The following is a 5,534-nucleotide window of genomic DNA, read 5'->3' on the forward strand; positions in this document are numbered from 1 at the left end:
GTATTTATTTATGTTTTTTCTTTAAAAAAATGAGTCTTATGACAAAAACTATTTATTCATTTTCCTATTCCGTATATTTTTACACCCGTCTACAAATGTTTGGCCCAACACGCAAAAAGTGTTTCTTTCTAAAATACTGAAATTATCGCCATCTATGAACAAGCAATTTATGAATAATTTTAAGTTTGACCGGACATTTTGATTTATTTTAATAAAAAATAAATAAAAATTGTTCTCTATTATTATGACAAAAAAAAATCACCAGTTTACTACGAGTTTCTACTAGCTTGTACTACGAGTTTCCGGACACTGTGTACATTATATGAAATTGTACAAAATTAAGATTTTAATTTAAGGATTAGTAAAAATTTCAAGTGTCGGTTTTTAAGTACATAATAAAGTGAAAGAAAATATAAAATTGTTGGTACCGACAAATTTATTGTTTATTTTATTTATTTATTTATTACCCACATTATGCAATCATTAAAATAACATTCGAGTGTCAACTTCTAAGCATGCATTAACAAATGCTAGTAGTGTTTTAATGTATTCTTCTGTAATACATACACGACCAACTATTTGACACACTCACTGACTAATAGGATGCAAGATCTGGGCAACAAGTATGGGGGTGCTATTGATATATTTACCGACTCCATTTATAGAATTATGCATAATCTATAACAACACTGTCGAATCCTACAAATTAGAGTAGCGTTGGTAAATTAGTTTTAATGATTTGTCTTATATGTAGTGTTGTTGTAATTTCTTTTTTACTTTATGTTACTCTTACGTTTTACTAATATTGCTTCATATTTAGTTTTTTTTTAAATTATTTCTTAATATTTTCTCATTATACTTGCAATCACAATTTTACAATTGTGTATTTTGTACCTTCTTTACAATGGATTACATCTATTTATTGTCAGAATCTCCTGTATAATACAGATATTCTCCTATGTACACTGCATCATGTATCACTTCTATGTAAAAAGCCTTTTTTGTATATATAAAAATAAATAAGTACTAGATTAGGTAGGTCATTATTTAAGTTCTAGAATAAATATAAGATTAATAATAAAACAATATAATCAAACAAAAGAAAATGGCAAAATTATATTAGGAATCTTATAATTGGATTTATTTGTAAAAAACCAGATACAACAGATCATGTTATACGAATAACAATTTAAAGTTGGTGCCTAAAATTAACCTACGCTTACGCTCGTGTATTTACCAAATTCCAGACTTGAACAAACTGCGGATTGTAACTCGCACTCAATAGACTATAATATATTTATTTATATCCCACGCAGTTTCAACTTGGATATTTGAAAGATGGCGGCGGCAATCGACCAACGATATCAGCAGACAAATATACCACTTCTACATCTGTGTAAATAAGCCACCACGTCATCTGTAGGCCGCAATGTAATGTTTTGTGAAATTTCCTTATATCTCGGGAGAAAAAAATCCCTCGGGGAATTTTTTCATATCCAAGGTTATCAAATCACCATCCATTGAAAATGTCCAGCAAGTAGTTTCATAGATGATCAGTGGCGAGATTTGTAAAAAATTCTCTTGAATGTTTTGAAGGAACTAAGTTGATGAACAAAAAGCGCAGTTTCATCACTTTTACTGCAGCAGCGACCAAGAGATGATTCTTCACGAAAACGGCGCTACATAAATTGGTCAAATATAATTATAAACAATAAGGTATTTATGTACATATATTTTCTTTTAAAAGCAACCTAATATCTTTGTATTATTCTACTTGCCTATGAAAGTGTTGTCTTGAAATGCTTTGACAAAGTAAGATCGAAGCGATAATTTTACAACAATAAGAAAAAATCATATAACGCAATTCCCGTGAGCGTATATCGTCACATCATTTAACGCATTTATTATGTGCTTATATCGTCAAATCATATAACGCATTTCATGTGCGTATATCGTCAAATCATATAACGCATTTCTTATGTGCGTATATCGTCACATCATATAAAGCATTTCTTATGTGCGTATATCCTCAAATCATATAACCAGGATTATTATTGTATTATATATCTAAGTTTTAAATAAAATAAACAAATAAAATTTATGAAATAAATAAACACTTTCAAGAGTGTAAAATAAGCTCAGGCTTTAGCTGTGTATGGTGATCAGATCTGAATAAGCAGGTAATTCCCAGGGCCGGCCATGAACCGAACGATGCCTTGCGCAAGTTGAATTTTACGCCACTTGTCAAAACCAGTAGACGCCGGTCACTGTAACTGTAGTGATTTGTATTTTTAGGAGCCATGCCAAGATGAACCCCCAGTGAACCCATTCCTTGTGTTAGGACTGTAAGGTATTATCAGCGCCTTGACAATTCGGCGCCCAGTGCGGTTTGCTCCAAGGCCGGCCCTGCTGATAGGAGCCATGCCAAGATGAACCCCCAGTGAACCCATTCCTTGTGTTAGGACTGTAAGGTATTATCAGCGCCTTGACAATTCGGCGCCCAGTGCGGTTTGCTCCAAGGCCGGCCCTGCTGATAGGAGCCATGCCAAGATGAACCCCCAGTGAACCCATTCCTTGTGTTAGGACTGTAAGGTATTATCAGCGCCTTGACAATTCGGGGCCCTGTGCGGTTTGCTCCAAGGCCGGCCCTGCTGATAGGAGCCATGCCAAGATGAACCCCCAGTGAACCCATTCCTTGTGTTAGGACTGTAAGGTATTATCAGCGCCTTGACAATTCGGCGCCTAGTGCGGTTTGCTCCAAGGCCGGCCCTGCTTATAGGAGCCATGCCAAGATGAACCCCCAGTGAACCCATTCCTTGTGTTAGGACTGTAAGGTATTATCAGCGCCTTGACAATTCGGGGCCCAGTGCGGTTTGCTCCAAGGCCGGCCCTGCTGATAGGAGCCATGCCAAGATGAACCCCCAGTGAACCCATTCCTTGTGTTAGGGCTGTAAGGTATTATCAGCGCCTTGACAATTCGGCGCCCAGTGCGGTTTGCTCCAAGGCCGGCCCTGCTGATAGGAGCCATGCCAAGATGAACCCCCAGTGAACCCATTCCTTGTGTTAGGATGAACCCCCAGTGAACCCATTCCTTGTGTTAGGACTGTAAGGTATTATCAGCGCCTTGACAATTCGGCGCCCAGTGCAGTTTGCTCCAAGGCCGGCCCTGCTGATAGGAGCCATGCCAAGATGAACCCCCAGTGAACCCATTCCTTGTGTTAGGGCTGTAAGGTATTATCAGCGCCTTGACAATTCGGCGCCCAGTGCGGTTTGCTCCAAGGCCGGCCCTGCTGATAGGAGCCATGCCAAGATGAACCCCCAGTGAACCCATTTCTTGTGTTAGGACTGTAAGGTATTATCAGCGCCTTGACAATTCGGCGCCCAGTGCAGTATGCTCCAAGGCCGGCCCTGCTGATAGGAGCCATGCCAAGATGAACCCCCAGTGAACCCATTCCTTGTGTTAGGGCTGTAAGGTATTATCAGCGCCTTGACAATTCGGCGCCCAGTGCGGTTTGCTCCAAGGCCGGCCCTGCTGATAGGAGCCATGCCAAGATGAACCCCCAGTGAACCCATTCCTTGTGTTAGGACTGTAAGGTATTATCAGCGCCTTGACAATTCGGCGCCCAGTGCGGTTTGCTCCAAGGCCGGCCCTGCTGATAGGAGCCATGCCAAGATGAACCCCCAGTGAACCCATTCCTTGTGTTAGGGCTGTAAGGTATTATCAGCGCCTTGACAATTCGGCGCCCAGTGCGGTTTGCTCCAAGGCCGGCCCTGCTGATAGGAGCCATGCCAAGATGAACCCCCAGTGAACCCATTCCTTGTGTTAAGACTGTAAGGTATTATCAGCGCCTTGACAATTCGGCGCCCAGTGCGGTTTGCTCCAAGGCCGGCCCTGCTGATAGGAGCCATGCCAAGATGAACCCCCAGTGAACCCATTCCTTGTGTTAGGACTGTAAAGTATTATCAGCGCCTTGACAATTCGGCGCCCAGTGCAGTTTGCTCCAAGGCCGGCCCTGCTGATAGGAGCCATGCCAAGATGAACCCCCAGTGAACCCATTCCTTGTGTTAGGACTGTAAGGTATTATCAGCGCCTTGACAATTCGGCGCCCAGTGCAGTTTGCTCCAAGGCCGGCCCTGCTGATAGGAGCCATGCCAAGATGAACCCCCAGTGAACCCATTCCTTGTGTTAGGGCTGTAAGGTATTATCAGCGCCTTGACAATTCGGCGCCCAGTGCGGTTTGCTCCAAGGCCGGCCCTGCTGATAGGAGCCATGCCAAGATGAACCCCCAGTGAACCCATTCCTTGTGTTAGGACTGTAAGGTATTATCAGCGCCTTGACAATTCGGCGCCCAGTGCAGTTTGCTCCAAGGCCGGCCCTGCTGATAGGAGCCATGCCAAGATGAACCCCCAGTGAACCCATTCCTTGTGTTAGGACTGTAAGGTATTATCAGCGCCTTGACAATTCGGCGCCCAGTGCGGTTTGCTCCAAGGCCGGCCCTGCTGATAGGAGCCATGCCAAGATGAACCCCCAGTGAACCCATTCCTTGTGTTAGGGCTGTAAGGTATTATCAGCGCCTTGACAATTCGGCGCCCAGTGCGGTTTGCTCCAAGGCCGGCCCTGCTGATAGGAGCCATGCCAAGATGAACCCCCAGTGAACCCATTCCTTGTGTTAGGGCTGTAAGGTATTATCAGCGCCTTGACAATTCGGCGCCCAGTGCGGTTTGCTCCAAGGCCGGCCCTGCTGATAGGAGCCATGCCAAGATGAACCCCCAGTGAACCCATTCCTTGTGTTAGGGCTGTAAGGTATTATCAGCGCCTTGACAATTCGGCGCCCAGTGCGGTTTGCTCCAAGGCCGGCCCTGCTGATAGGAGCCATGCCAAGATGAACCCCCAGTGAACCCATTCCTTGTGTTAGGGCTGTAAGGTATTATCAGCGCCTTGACAATTCGGCGCCCAGTGCGGTTTGCTCCAAGGCCGGCCCTGCTGATAGGAGCCATGCCAAGATGAACCCCCAGTGAACCCATTCCTTGTGTTAGGGCTGTAAGGTATTATCAGCGCCTTGACAATTCGGCGCCCAGTGCGGTTTGCTCCAAGGCCGGCCCTGCTGATAGGAGCCATGCCAAGATGAACCCCCAGTGAACCCATTCCTTGTGTTAGGGCTGTAAGGTATTATCAGCGCCTTGACAATTCGGCGCCCAGTGCGGATTACACCAAGATATGATTTTGACCGAGTGTTTTTTATCACGATAAGGATTGTGTTAGTCTAAATATTACGAAATAAAACATTATTGAAAATGGAAAAAAAGTATTGCCCCGCTCGTCGATAGCTGTTGCGCCTGTTTTAACCGGTATTTTGCCTATTTTTTCAAGGTTGATGTACCTACCGAATTTCTCGAATCTGGGGAGTTTTTAAGAAATCTCAGTGTTTTGGCGAAAAAGCTGGGGATATTTATTTTTTTCGGCATACCATCACTGATACTGCAAAAACTTATTAACACGCGTCCTCTTTCTCCTGGTCACTCGTGGCCAGTGG

Source organism: Hesperophylax consimilis, chromosome 20 (genome assembly GCF_061612785.1).
Source record: "Hesperophylax consimilis isolate HC1 chromosome 20, BYU_Hcon_1.0, whole genome shotgun sequence".
Lineage (NCBI taxonomy): Eukaryota > Metazoa > Arthropoda > Insecta > Trichoptera > Limnephilidae > Hesperophylax > Hesperophylax consimilis.